The sequence below is a fragment of the Chinchilla lanigera genome, unplaced genomic scaffold (genome assembly GCF_000276665.1).
Source record: "Chinchilla lanigera isolate Chin_1 unplaced genomic scaffold, ChiLan1.0 scaffold00020, whole genome shotgun sequence".
NCBI lineage: Eukaryota > Metazoa > Chordata > Mammalia > Rodentia > Chinchillidae > Chinchilla > Chinchilla lanigera.
Window position 1 is genome coordinate 24954120 of NW_004955421.1, and position 15910 is coordinate 24970029.

The window sequence follows — 15910 nt, forward strand, 5'->3', positions numbered from 1 at the left end:
TAAACAGTTCCAGCCATCCCTCTCCAGAGCCAAGTGCAGGTACAATGCATGACAGCTAATCTTTTTTTTTTTTCTACCAGGAATCGAACTCAGAATGCTGCTGCTTGCCAGGTGCTTATGCCACTGAGCTGTATCCCCGGCCCCACGACAGTCAGTCTTGACTCTACTGGAAAGCAAGGGCTGTTACTTCCCTGCCTGATGCCTGTCGGAGCCTTCTCCCGTTTAGGCCGTGCGCATAACTGAGCCCAGCAAAGGAAAGGCTCTTCCAGGTCTGATTGCTGCTTACAGTTCCCCCGTCTGGAGTGAATCTCTTCCTACCCACCTAGCGCTTACTTCCCCGCCCCTCTCTTCTCTTGTCAGGCTGACAACTTGCAGATGTCCAGTGCCCTGATTTCTGGCTTCCCTGGCACACACTCTGCGTGTCCCCTCTGTGACAGCAAGCCCTCCTCACCCTTCCGTGTTCCCGCCATCTACTTCCTTCCAGCCATCACCCCGGGAGCCATCACCTCTAGTCCTCCCTGAACAATTTCAATTTTGGTCCAGATGTTTCTGTCACTCTTAACCCACCCCCAGCTCCAGGGAGAACGCTCACTAGGCACAAGGGAATACGACTACCGTACGTGTCAGTGGGTCTTCACCCAACACCGCGCATTTCTGACGGAGCGTCTACATGTCACTGATGCCTGGTCCTTAGAAGAGTTCAAATAAAGGCTTATCAGTTAGCTAATCGGAACTCCTTCAAGATCGTTTTTATCGTCAAGTTTCTTGGAATGTCAGCCTACCGACTCTTGGCGCTACTGACTTCTAAGTGTAGAGCAGCTGAACCCATAAAATTGGTAATGACAAAACAGTGTGATTATTCATAAACCTGATCTTAATTTAATCAATACACCTTAAGTGAGTGAATGAGTGAATGATGGTGGTATTCTGGGTTAGCTTGGGTTTAAAACCGACCTGGGACACTGCGCGAATGGAGTGGGAGAGTCTGGATATAAAGGTGGAGAGCTCTGCTTGTGAGGGGAGGCCACTGCCGCCCTGGCGGTGCTTCTGCAGCACCCGGCTTGCCTGTTCCTCACTGAGCCATGACTTGGCTGCCTTCCAAGTTCCTCCGTGCCGGCTCGCCACTGAAGTGGAGGCTGGCGTTGGGTGTTTCCTTGTGCAAGAGTTAAGAGGCTAAGAAGAGAGAAACAGGCTGGTGAAGTGGAAGCTTTCTATTTACCAGCAGACTGGAATATCCATTCTTGGCCTAACTTGAATTGGCTGGCCGACTCCTCCTTTGAATGGCAAAAAAATCTTCATTTAATTTGAGTTTTCCTTTGTTTTATGCTTCCAAAGAGCCTCTTATCTTCCTTTGGAAATTTGACTGTAACTTTCATCAAGCTGAAACATAGAAATAAAAAGAAATCATTTCTATAACACTTCTTTCTCCTTATGTTTCCACTTAGCTACAGAAAAAGGTGTGTGAGGGAGATGTGGGTTGGTCACTGGATGTACGAGGATGGAATAAAATTCCTTTAATTTCAGTGTCCTTTGAGCATGCATCGATACACCGGGGATGAGCTAGAGCTCTGAAGGAGGAGTGGGGAGCTGAGGGGAGGCTGGTCTCCTTAAGTGGACCTAACACAGGTGCGATAGGGTGCAGAGGAATGAAGAGCTTGTTCTCTCTCTTCCCTTCAGAAAGGACTCTAGGCCATCACTAGGATGCAGAATGGGACAGAGAGGGAGCTCCTGATCAGTCAAGGAGCTTTTAGTCATGAAGAGGAAAGAGGATGAACAAAAGAGAAAAATACCATTCTACAGCAATAGGGGGAACAGTGGCATTTCTATGGAGAACCAGTTTCTTACAGTGGAGTTTTCTGGAACCTTCCAGGTTAAGGTGAATAAATGATTCTCATATTTTAGCACTTTATGCATAAGGAGTTGTTAAAATGAAGATTCCCAGACTTTAACCTTGAAGTTTTTGATTCAACTATTCAATGTGGCCTAGGAATCTGAATTATTTAAAAAGCCCTGATAATTTAAACACAGGTGATTTATTTCCCATGCTTTGAAACACATCGGCTGTCCTGTTTTTGAGATTTGGCAGTAACTTTGTGGCCTAAAATAGTCATTTGACCTTTTGCATTTCTTTAATGCATAAAGTTACAGTCTATTAATTAAACAATAGCATTTAATTTAAAATATATGCAGAGAACAAAAGACCTATTTTTGTATATCTAAAGTAGATATCATTCATCTTATTGTTGAAAGTTCTATAGTAATGTTGTGCTTTTTCTCCAAATAATTGGCATTGTGACATTCTTCTATCTTCATTTTTTAATGGTTTAATATGATTTTTCTCCCTGTTTCAGCTTCCTATTTAATCTGCTCCTGCCTATTAAATCAACTTTCCTTCCCAGCAAAGACTGAGGTTGCTTTTGTTAGATTAAACATTTTCTTTTATCTGACCTAGCTTTCAGCTACATCTACTTAGTTATATCAATGGCTGGGTAGCAGAAATTGCCAGGATGTCACCCAGTGGGAAAATCAATTCAGGAGAGAAGGCCTAATGCTGTGCATTTGACTACAGAACATCTTTTTTCTTTTTCCGAGCATATCTGTCTCAGCACACCTGGGTATTCCTCCCCAGGGCTAAGAAGAAGTTTGAATTGCCCTGCTCTTAATTAGCAGCATTGCTTTCTCCTTCTATTACAGGTGAACATGAGTCATTCTCTTGAATATATTCCGAGGAGTTAGACTCACTGCAAAAGGATACATAATTGTAAAATAAAGAGGAGGCCAGTGATGAGGTGCTTGAAAAATAATTCCCTTCTATTGTTTTAGGAGTCTGTTAAAATAAATGTTTCTCATGATATAATCCAACATTCAAAGAAGACCTGGGAATTTTTTTGTTCTTTGGATTTGGATGTTTTAAAGAACACCTCCCACCCCAAAGTGTAGCTTGCCTTAGCCTTTGGCTTGAATTTGATTGTTCCTTCTCTGGGTAGTTTGATGTTTTATGAAGAACGCAAACATGTATAGGCTTCACTGGGGCTCTATGTGTGCACCAATTTTTCTGAGAGGATTTCTTAGATTGTGTGAGTTTCTCTATAGAACGTGATATCAAAATGATCAAAAATGGGTGAAGTATTGGTCTAGTATGTGGTACTATGAAAAGTGAATCCCATATTACAATAGTAGTATTTTTCCAAAGGACTCAAGTGATTTCCTCGGGAAGCTCAATTTTTAGAAGGGAAGGTTCTTCTCTTTAGGAGAATTCTTGGTTTAAAAGAAACTGCTAGATGGCCCCCACCTCTTGGAGCCTAAGGGGATATCTATCCCTGAGTTAGCATCTGTGAACATGCGTGTGAACCAATAGCAGAGTATTTAATTGTAATTAACTCTGCCACCCCACTTTAAAGTATACATTTAAAATGCACTCTGACTGTTAATCAGTTTTTAAGGATGGAGAAAGTGAAGGTGGATAGTCAGAAGATACAAGACATAACAATTTCTCCACTCTCTTCTCTGTTATAAAGTCTTCTAATACTAGGATTTTGAATTTGAAACATAGTGCTTTTAAAAAAAAGACGTAATGCTGTAGGAGAAGGGGCTGGCTAATGGCTCTTTTTTGAAGACATCAAATTTTTAGATGGGTACTGGAAAGAGATGAGAGAATTTAATGATTCTTTAAATTGTTTTCGTTATTATTTGCTACCAGAAAATTTACTAAGTTTCACCTGAAGAAAGTCATGTAGCATATGCAATAGAGTTTAGATTATGATAAAATCAAGTGCTTTGCTTTTCTCCTCTTTAAAATGAGAATACTGATAGTATTTTTGCATAGGCTTATCCAGTATTCAATGAAATAAGCCGTGCAAAATGATTATTTAGAACAGCACCTGACCCATATATATTCAAAATATATTTTCTATGACTACTGTGATATCTGATGAAGAAAAATTAATAAATACAAAAATGGGATGCTTAGTTTAACAGTTGTTGTTTTAGTTTAATCTTCATCACATCTTAGTTTTAATACTTTGTTGAGCTTGGACAGAGTTTACTTTTGGGTAAATATATTGACACAGGGTTGTATCTTTTTTTTTCCTTACCTGCTTTATTATTTATCCTTTTCTTTTTTTGATATCTTCAATGATCATATGTTCCTGGATCTCTTCTGGATCTAATTAACTTATTTGTTCTATATTTAATTTCCTTAGAATTCTATGCCTTATAGTGAAAGAATTTTTTAAAAGTCATCAAACTTCTAAATATATTGTTCTATTTGTATTTCACTAGGGCTTCTTTAGAGGTGGTATATTAGAAGAAGGGACTGTACTAGTAAAAGCTTGGGACATAAGCAGGAAGATATTTTAAGAGCACTGTGACTTTCAGCTTCAGGACTTTGTTGAAATACCATTGTGCCCACCCATGGGACTGACAGCCACACATCCAGGAAGCAGTTTGAGGGTGCGCTTCTGGTTCCAGTTAGCCTGAATTTTGAATTCTAGCTTCAAAGTAAAGCTGGATTTCCTCAAATGAGTTATTTAACCTCACTATGCCTACATTTTTCTAGTCTACAAAAGAACAAAAAAAGACTGCTTATATCAGGGAACTTTTGTAAGAATTAAAGCTAATATAATGCAAAACACTTAGAATAATAATAAATGTTAAATATGTGTGCTTGTATAAATACTTGCTATTATTATTTCTGAAATAATCTAAATTTCAACTCTGTTTGCATAAAGTACATCTCTCATCAGTAACTAGTCCTTTGTTAAGCCAGGTGTCCTGACTTTTCCTTCAGATTCATCAAGACACTTTTCTATATGAAAGCTGCCTGTGGTAAGATAAAAAGGATCAAAGACCGACCTAAAAATCACCTAAAATTGAATTCAGACATTATGCATCGCACTTATTATTTAAGAAGGTAAGCGTATTATGATCACTATTAATAATTAAAAATTCCCCACTTCATCATAGCAAGCAACAAACAGATGCATTGCTTTCAGGGAAACTGGCACTAGCCAAGGAGTTTATGAGCAATATGCACATACATGGCCAGGAAAGGGGAGCCAAATTCCACGTGTCATTTGTCATCTCAGTAGCTCTCAAAATGAGCACAACTTATTTTTCTAACTTCTAAGTTTCTCCTCCAACTTGACTTTCTTAGTGCGTCTTTTTCTCATTTTTATTGTGCACTCAGAAAGATGAGTGATGATAAATGATTTGCTCAATCCATTAACTAAAATCACATATTTCTCTTACATCCACATTTACCACGCCTCAAAGTTTTGCCTCATTACAGACTTCCAACACCTCCGTTCCCTTGGTTTTCCATTATTTCCTGTTTTCTAGGTAACGCAGTATGTCGGTGGCCTGCTGAGCCAGGCTGTGTTGGTCTTGCTTTTAGCAGTTTGTAATTCACCTGTGGCACCCACCTGGGTAATGTGTTACTACTCTGGGTCCTAGCAGAGATTATTTCTAACAGGGATTAAATATTTATATTTGAGAAAGATGAGCAATTGTGGTTGTTCCACTTTGGGTAAAATTACAGGCCTATCAATCTTAACGCTGTGAAGCATAAAATCAGGAAGTATTTTTCCCCCCACAGAATATTGTATTGCATAGTCAGGTGCATTTTAGGAGGGATACTTCTGTCAGGGAGGAAAAGATGGAAAGAGAAACATACTAACCACAATGAATCCAATCAGCCTTTCAGTTGTGAATTCAGTGTTAGCTCATATCACGAGTTTTCGATCTCTGCCCCTGGGCACCTAGGTTGATGAATCACACCTCCCTCTTTTCTGCTGCTCCTATGCGGCTATCATTCAAGTCGCTGACATGTATCTCTATGATGGTAGGAGATACCCAGGCCGTAACTACAAGGCAGTAGGGAGAGGTTTTGGCTGTTGTTTGCAGAAAAGGATGCAGCTAGCGAGTGGATGGTTATTATCTTATCCAAGTATTTTGGCAATGGTGGAAGATTAAACCTTATTACTAGAACAACCTGAGAGACTAGACTTTTTTTCTGTTGTACTTGTTATTAAAGTTGCTAACTGACTGATTTACGGCTGACCATCTCTTTGCAATGAGAACAGTTGCAAATTAAATGCAATGCCAGTCTTGCTAGGGGAATGCTTGGCTGTGTGTTGCCCAAATACAGAGGCACCAGTCACAAGTGACTACTGAACGTGTGAAATGTGACCATTCCAACTGACTTGTGTGGAATGCACACATTATTCACAAGATTTCATAGACTTCCTATGAAAGATAGCTCATTGATTTTTGCTTATTGCATGTTGAAATGGTAAAATTTGGGAACTACATTATTAAGTATATTATTAAAGCTAGCGCCACCTGTTTTCTCTTTTTAAATACGGTCATTAGAAAATTTGAATTATTCTCTTGTGCCATATTGGTATTGGATGGCGCCGGTCTACAGCAAGTCAGTGATTTCAGCAGCTTAAAGTCCCAAGTCAGCAGCCTCGCTTGGAGCAAGTGCCCGAGCCCCCTTCTCGTCACAAGGGCAAGCCCCAGCTGTATTTGTGTTCTTGTAGCTGGAAAACAACAAAACAAATTACTCAGACTGACTTTTGTAGGGGAAGTGTCTCATTTCCCAAATGTCCCTATTGAATAGGTACATATTCTGTCTTCCCAAAGACTACTGTTTTCAAATTAAAATTGTCGAGGCAACATAGTTCTGTTCTGTGAAGATATGAATTCTCCTTAACACGATGCCATTAGCTGAGGGATAAGAGAATGGCTTGGAGGCAATCATTAGACAATGACAAATTGGAGAAAGACAGACAGACAGACAGATAGGTGAGGAGAATGAGCACAGATACTTTTGAACACTGTTAGAAAATCTTCCACAGATCAAAGCATTAGAGGACTTCTTCATCGAGTCTTTATGCTGAAAGAACTTTCTCTGAGTGGCCCAAGCGGGATAATTCAGGATTCATTGAAAAGTTCAGTTCCAGCTCGGCGGTAGAGCCCTTGCCGAGTGTGCATAAGGCCCTCGTTCCATCTCCACCACGCGGCACTTCCACTTGCCAACAATCTGCTGCGGAGGTGTAAGGTTTAAGACAGTTTATTAGTCAGCACTCGTTTGTCACTGCCCAGAGATTCAGCAGGGAAACACCCTTTTGAAGTAGTGCAGTTGCTGTGTATCACCTATATCTGGTATTCTAATCAGTCAAATGGTGTCCGGCTCACACTCTGAGTAAGTGTGTCAGACATCAAGCCTGGTAGCGCATGCTTGTAATCCCAATTACCTGAGAAGCTGAGGCAGAAGAGTTTCAAGTTCAAGGTCAGACTGGGCAATTCAGTGAGACCCTGCCTCAAAATAAAAATGAAAAAGGGCTAAGGATATAGCTTAGTGCCCTCTGTTCAACCTTCAGTACTTAAAAAAAGGAAAGAAGGAAGGATGGAAAAAAGACAGACAGACAGAAAGAAACAAAGAAAGAATAAAGAGCAAAAAAGAAGATATAATGGCAAGTCTGTCTGAGTACAGGCTTCCCTGCCCGAGGCTCCTGACAGGTTGCAGAGGGTGAGAGGGGAAGGACAGAGAAGCCTTGATCATTGCTGGAAAGGGGCTCACGAGTGAGTGAGTGAAAGCCTCTGGAATGAGTCCCAGATTTCTGCCTTGAGCGAGATAGTGACTACAAGAGAAGTGCATTTTTACAAAGGGAAAGATGAAGATTTTTATGTGTTGTAGTGGTTGTAGACCATCCAAGGTGAGCGAATGGTCAGACCGCAGGATCAACGTAAATGTAAGAACACTGAGTAACCCACAGCTCAAGGCCCAAAAGCAGCATTGAATTTTAGCATTAGAAGAAAGGCCTGCAGATTCATTCCCTGCAGGAGGGAATGTAAGGTGGGATTGCTGTTTTGGAAAACAACTTTTTAGATTCTCAAGAAGTTAAACATCGAATTAACACACAGGTGAGCAATTCCATTCCTAAGAGCAGTGAAAGCACATAGTCACACAAAACTGTGAATAGAAATGTTTATAGGCACACAACTCATAATCCTTGGAAAGTGGAAACAACTAAATGTCCATCAACCTGCTCTCTGCACAATGGAATAATTACTCCATAATAAAAAGAATTGAGGCACTGATACATGCTACAGCACAGACGGACTTTGGAAACATTTTGTTAAATGAAAGAAGCCAATCATAAGAGATATTTTATGATTTCACTTACATGAATTGCCTAGATTAGGCAAATCCAAAGGGACAGAAAATAGATTAGTGATTACTTTATGCAGGTAGTAGGAGGTTAAGGGAAAATAGTAAGTCCGTGTGTGTGTGTGTGTGTGTGTGTGTGTGTGTGTGTGTTTGTGTGTATGTGTGTGTGTGTGTGTGTAAAAGTTTTCTGAAATTGACTGTGGCCAATTTCATGTGAATGTTCTAAATCTAAATCTAAAAAATTCTAAATGTTCTAAATCTAAAAAATTGTACACTTTAAAGAGTGAACTGTGTGGTATTCTGAAATATTTTCAGCAGTCTGTTAGAAATTCATGTCTATTGCTGTACAGGTTAGCAAGTGTTTCTGTCTCCACCCTATTTAGTCAGTGCAGTGGGGATATGAATCAGACTAACAGATGCAGATTCTGGCAATATGATAGTCTCTAAACACATAGACATTCCAACAATATCTAGAAACGCTGATAAATATAACGAAACATTTTTAAAATGTTGCCTTCACTTTCAGGAAGGACAGCGATTAGTGTCAGAGTCTGGAACAAGGTAAGCAACCCAGGAAGAAAGGATTACAGTTTTAGCCAAGGGACTGAGTTCACCGCCTTTGTGCAAATGGCCGAGGAGACCTTGTGACAAGGGAGTGATAATGTGGATCCCAGCTTAAAGTTAAACTTCTGAAGCGCCACACGCTCAGCAAAAGGGGACTAAAAACAAGTAGACAACCTTGATTTCCAAAATAAGGAGACACAAAAATCCTCTTTTCTACTGGTTTCTAAGCAGAGGAGTTTTCTTACAAGAAACCAGAATATCAGATTTATTCCTTGAGTAGGTAGAGGGCCTGAATTTCTGTCTGAGAAGTTACAATGACTCCAAACACAATGATATTCTTGGGATATTTGGAAGAATCAAACCCCAGTAGCTCCTGAGGGGTTTCTTTGAACCCATAAAATTGGGACTTTCTACAGAAAAAAATTCTATTGAAGTTAAGCTTACAATCACCCATTGAAAAATGTCACAAAGAACAAACTCATCACAATCAAAAGTCTCCATATTTCAACAAACAAAAATATTACCCTTTACTCCCAGAAATTAGTGAAATCAAATCTGGAAGAGAGTATAAAATAAGTCTTTTTTTCTTTTTTGTACTGGGAATCGAACTTGAGAACTTGTGTTTGCCAGACAGACGCAGTTCCACTGAGCTTTATTCCCAGCCCTAAAATAAATATTTTTCTAAGAAATGAAGAAACTAGGCAGCTTGAAACCATAAAGCACATATATTTATATATTAACATGGATATGTCTTTAAAAGAGTGCTGAATTTAAAAAAAGGAAAAATACTGTAACCTCTTTGACAAAATACCATTTAAATGTAGGAGGAGAGAATCACAATGGTAGTTGGGACAAAAATAAGTCAAATAAGATAATAGTAGGTTCCCCTGTGGACACAGAGAGAGATGTTAGTCATGAGTTTGCGATAGTTCCCTCTAGCACTGCAGGGAAGCTCGAAGCTTTTAGATTTAAATGACCTCTGTTAAATCCCAGATCTGCCACACAATCTTCTGGGCCCCTCTAGCTAGGGTCGTTACTGAATAGGTCTGTCTCAGTTTTGTAAATTCTAAATTGCGGCTTACCACAGTGCCTACCTCATAGGAGTGTTGAGAAAACAGCTCATGTTTGTATACAATTTTAGCATTTGCAGGGGCCCCTGCCATGTGCTACCCACACTCTTTAGGACAGAGGAGTTTCTCTTCCACCAGCCAGGAGGGATGCGGGGAGAGCACTCTCTCTGGTCATCCATCCCCTTTTGGGGATCACCTGTCTGAAGACAGCTGTCTTACCTAACATTGCCTTTCCTTCCTGGTGTGGCCTGTACCCCAATCAGTAAAAGGAGAAAGGTCTGACCTCTCGCCCCTGTGAAGACCCTTCAGAAGCAGCATCTTAGCTCTAGTTCTTCTGAGGAGGCTACATAGCTCCACTTTCTCTGCATAATCTTGGCATCGTCTCTTCCTTTCGCAGATGCTGAACCCAAGCACAATCCCAAATTCAGTCCTGAAAGTGCAACTCTTTCTTCCAGCATGTGATCACCGCTGTTGTTAGTATCTGAATCATTGGATAATTCAATTCTTTCTATGTAAACGTGCAAAATAAAATACAGGTGTCTGCATCTTTTGTAATGGAAAATCATTATGGAAATTAGCACCCAGTAGATGAAGTAGATACTGACAGAGGCAGCTAAAGAAAAAATAACTGCAAGAGAGATATGAATACATGACCCAAAAGCAAAAAATAAAGAGGGAGAATTTGCAAATCTTAAGAAGTAAAGGAATATTAAACTAGAAAAAGGATCTCACAAAAAGGATCTCTTCATTCTGGATTACAAAAGGAATTAAAAAGAAAGAACAGACAATGGGAAAGGAGAAATATTAAAAAAGAAAATGGCTGCTACATTTTCAAAGATGAGAGCTACGAATCTAATTGATACTAATGGATAAGATGTAGAACATCACAGATCTTACTAGCCAGCCAAGGTGTCACATGCCTTTAATCCCAGCATTCTGGGAGAGTGAGGCAGGGCAGTCACAGGTTTCAGAAGCTTGAGCCCAGCCTGGGCAACTTAGTGACTCAATGAGACCTTGTATCAAAACTTTTAAAAAAATTAAAAATGGGCTGGAGATGGAGCTAAGTGCAAAGGCCCTGGGTTCAATTCCCAGTACCCCTCCCCCCAAACCAAAACATACAATGTATTTATTGGAGGGAACAAAGACTTATCCAAAAAAGGAACAATGATACTGACAGCAAACACAGAAAAGGAGAGTCTAGAAACAGTCACATCTTTCAGTTCAAGGAGAAAGCACTAGCAGTTGAAAATCCTATGTCCAGATCTTCTGCTTTTTAGTACTGAATGAGAATAAAGAGTTTCTTAGACTGAGAAAGTATACTCAGCATGAAAGATCTTTGAAAGATGACTCTAGGAAGAAACTTAATTCATAAGGTAATTCTGTGCTAGTATTCGTGTAACAAGAAATTTTGCTCAAAGATACTGGTAGTTATGAGGTTAAATTTAATAATGACAATAATTCCATGAAGAAGCAGTAGCAGCAACAGCAATGGCTGATTTTAGGAGACAAAAAGTAATGAATAGACAGACAGACCAGTGCGAAAGGAAGAGAGAAACTAGAAACAGTTTAGTTTATGTGAATGGGTACAAATGAGTGAGTGTTGGGGCATGACCCGAAGGTCGTTACAGACCAGGGCAGAATGACTGTGCTATTTTATAAGTGATTCTATTACAACCAGCTCTCCAAACAGAAAACTCTGGAGATCTAGATATGAAAAAAAATGTGAAATAACTGGAGTAGGCATAAGTTTATGGTGTTAAATACAGTGTCATAAACAAGGCCTGAAAAGCCAAGGGAATAAAGACTAATCTTGAAGCAGCTGTGGATGTAGCTCAGTGGCATAAGCGCCCGCCTGGCAAGCGCAAGGTCGTGAGTTCGATCCAAGACTAATCTTGAAACACTGGATCATTCTGCTTAAATATACAAACTACACTCTGAGAGGAAGTGGAGTGGCCAGCGACTGTCTGAGAGATTCCCAAGCTCTACATTAACAAGGAAAATTCAAACTCAAACAAGATGATGATCTTTTGCTCACAGCACCCTGGCAACCTTGTAGAAGTCTGTCACTTCCAAGTGTTGTTGGTGAACCAGGCTTTCATGAGATCCTCTTTTTTTTTTTCCCCTGGTACCGAGGATCAAACTCATGACCTTGCCCTTGCCACGCAGGCGCTGTGCCGCTGAGCTAAATCCCCAGCCCCTGAACCAGGCTTTCAGATCATCATGGAAGGAGCTGGGTATTAGCAAGCCATTCTGGAGAACAAACTGTAGTGTCTAGTTAAGGGGAAGAGATACAGTTTTTTAACCTGAAATTGTATTGCTAGTTATCTCTCACAAGGTTCTATAAAATCTCTCACATTGCAGAATCATCATAGTAAATGCAAAAAGTGTATAAAGTAGCAAATTATCTGTCAGAGTATTGCTTTGCTTTGTAATGCCATACGGGGGAAACAAATCTAAATCTGCCTGAATTAATATAGTTAAATGTCAAAAACACGACTTTGAGAGAAAAAGTGAGTCTTGTAAAGGAATATGTACACCAGTATGCTTTTATATAATTTTTAACATATTGAAACATTTGGTTTGGTATTTTTGAAAATATAACTTCATAAAAATCCAAACACTTAGATAATGTATTGCTATGGTTATGCCCACCCAGGAGGAGAAGGAAACGCGGAAGAGGTGAGTGGGTGTCTTTTGCTGCTATCTATAATTTACTTTCTTTATCAAGAAAGAAAGAAAAGAAGAAAAGAAGAAAGGGAAGAAAGAAAAAAGAAGAAAAAAGAGAAAGGGAAAGTAAAATGTAAAATTTAAATAATAATAAAAAACAACCAAAAGAATAACATTTACTTCCCAATTGTAAAACATATGTCCTGTATTTACCTTGCTTTCTTTATTGTACGTATGACGCTCACTCTTTACTTCTGACAGATTTCTGACAATAATCCCTCTCCAGAAGCACCTGTCTTGCTTTGTTTTCTTTTCTCAATATCAGCCAGATTGTCTAAGTCTGTTCTAAATTGTTTTTGTCTGGACTTCTCACTCTCTGCACCCTGAACGCAGTTTTAACATCATTTGCATTGTTTCTCTGAGTCTTTCGCGAAGCATTTGCCACTGGTTCTTTGTAACTACAATTAAGTCACAATTTCACCAAAGGAAAAGAGCCTCTGACTATATGTCCTGGACTTTTGTACTCTTCAAGTTGCAAGAGTTTAACTTAGCAAACAAAATATTAGTTGTTACACTACCACTGGGTTAAGTAACTCTTAAAATTCCCATCTTTTTTGAAACCTGTACTCTCCGAGGAAAGAGAAACTCAGACACTACCCATGCCCTCAGGTCTGTTTCTTTACCTGAACTTCAAAGTCTCAGGAGGTGCACAGCAGATCTTTAGCGGCTGTATCATTTGCTCCTACATGAACTGGCAGAAGTCTGGAGTGAGCACTGATTATTCCTGGCACGCTGTCCATCGTGGCTTGCATACATGCTTGGGGAAGGTGGCATAGTTCCCAGTTTGCTTCAGCAGGACTCTGCAGATTCATCCCCTTCTCCGTTCAGTAGTGTGTTACCACCTACAGTGGCTTTTCTCCGTGTCTTCAGTAAGAAGAGGCGGTGTGATACATCAGAAAGCACAATGGACAAAGAACTAGACAGCCAAGATTTGGTTCCATTCTTTTATTATGGAGATTGAGAAGGCAATGTCATTTTTAGATAAAATCCCAAGTCTGAAATTTTGACATTCTGTGGACTTGTTTACTCTAACCTTATTCTACCTTCTCTCCCCTGAAATTTATGAATTGTAAAATTGCTTATCTATATGCAAATAAGAATGTTTTTATGAAGCGTCCTTCCAAGCATTTTCCCCTTTCTTTTTGCTGGTTTCTGTTTCCACACCACTCCCACAGGTTGGCATCCCTTCTTTCACTCCTTTGGAAACTTTCTCCTGCTGGCCTTCTTCCTGGAATCCTTTCCCTCTTCTTGTCTACGATGTAGTTAAAGATCTAGAGCGATGAAAGGCATCATTGAGGCTGGTACCTCGCCCTTCAGCGGGAAGATGAGCTTGCACTTGTCACCAGTGGAGTGTCTCATCCCCTGCGGCAGAAAGCCCGGTACATCCCCCGTCTCTGCACATGCTGCTGGTATCTCTTTGTGTCCCCAACCGAACTATGAGTTTTTGGGATTCCCCAATGGGCTGTCCTGCAAATTGATTTATCATCCTCCACATAGCAAGGCTTATCCCATGGGAATGAAACTCTGGGGAGAAACTGCAAGTTGGTGAGCAAAAACACAGTTTGAAGACTGGAGGGCTCAGAATATTTCCATGAATACCAGACGGTTGATGCCGTCTGTGCTGTTTCATAAAGTCCAATGTGCTCTCATTAGCTTGTGTGAGGGCAACGTAAACTTTTACTCTGAACGAAGGAATTTTTACTATCAGGCAGCAGTTTGTGTATTCAGTGATGGTTAGTCACCATTCTAATTGTGATATGTAAAACAAACAAAAATGCTCTTTTTTCTGTTTTGAAAAGTAATTTCTACTTGCAGAAAATGTGGAATATACAAGAAGCATAAAGTTGAAAATAAAAACCTCCAGCAAATTTGCTTTACCCCCACCAAAAGCAACTATATCTTTAATGATAAGAAATCAGTAGTCGGTAATAATAGAATTGCCAAATTAATGTAGGTATCTCAATGCTGAGCTGGGATGCCAACTCTAGCAGTCTGAGCTCACAACCCAATGCAATCCCTCTGCACTGCACCCAAGTGCCAACACTCTCTCCTGTAGGTGCTTCAAGGGTCGAGGGATAATTATAACGCTAACAGTTAATGTGCCAAGTACGCCACCTTCATTACCTTAGCTAATTCCCGTAACGACTGTTGGTAGTTGGTGCTGTCATTATGCTTATTTTTCAGATGAGAGAAATTGGACTTAGAAAGATGATACGCTTGTCCATGACCCATTCACATGCCTAGTGACGAGGCCAGTAGGAACTTAAATAGGGCTTTTGGGCCATAATTCTTACTTTTGGGCATAGTCACAAATATTTGCTGCTGTCCTGAGCTCTTAGAGTTAGAAGAGATCTCAGTGATCTTTGCCAAGTTGCTGACTCTGTGGAGGGCCCAGCTGAGAACTAGAAACATGAAGCAATTTGCCAAAGGGAATTGGAAAGGCTTTTGACTCTTCTTCTCCAAATGCTATTAGATTGCTAACGTACAGGGATAGATCAAAAGCAAGAGAAACTCGCCTGGAAGCCCTCCCTAACTGCAGGCAGGAAGTATTCTCCGGCGGTAAGTAGATGGAAGGTAATGGGGACTTTAACCTTAGCCCCTGGAGGGAAGGACCCAGGTGAAGTGTTTTCATTCTCTGAGTGGCCCCCGAACTGCAGTCTATTTTCTAATCCATTTTTCAATCAATAGAAAATTCCTGTATGAAAGAAGACAGCAAAACATAAAGGCAAAGGAACACGGCAGTAAGTGAAATACTTAAGGTCACAAGGTGAATGAGTCTCGGAAGCCAAGGAAAGAATTCCAAAGGAATCATCTGCAAGAAACAATGGATTGTGTCTTCTCCAAACAATGCTCTGAACGGGCAAGCTTGTGTTGCGCAATCGCACTGCTTGCTTCTTGAACTCCTTGTTCTGTGTCTCGGTCTCTCATCCTTTTGCCTCTTGTGCAATGCATTTCTTTAACCCCGTACTTTCATTAAAGAGTAGGGGAAAAGCTCATAAAATTGGTGGCTTAATAGAATTCTTGCCAATCAAATATATCAGAAGTACAGCCCAGTACTCTCATTGGTACCATATAGACCTAGCCTTCTTCTTGTACCTAATCCTGCCTAGGGAAAGAAAGTCTGCCCCTCATTTTTTGTGCCCTAGAATTTCTTGTCTTACTTTCCCTGTAATTGGTAAATTACTTGCTCTTTTACTGGCTGTATGAGTGTTTTTAATTAGATATGTGTGTTTAGAAGCATTTCAGGAACACTTAAACTTTTTTTTTTTCCCAGTATTGAGAGTCAAACCTGGGGCCTTCTATATGCTAGGCAAGTGTTCTAACACTGATCTATGCCCCAGCCCAGGTTTTCTTTCTTTTTTTTTTTTTTTTA

General features: G+C 40.0%; 1 long non-coding RNA gene across 1 annotated transcript in view; it reads right to left on the reverse strand.

The window, feature by feature from the left end:
• Positions 1–822: 822 nt before the first annotated feature.
• LOC102012439 overlaps positions 823–15910 on the reverse strand; it is a 47601-nt gene continuing 32513 nt past the window's right edge. The window contains exon 3 of the long non-coding RNA XR_001233829.1: positions 823–1380. This is a non-coding gene — a long non-coding RNA (uncharacterized LOC102012439). The remainder of the gene's footprint in view (positions 1381–15910) is intronic.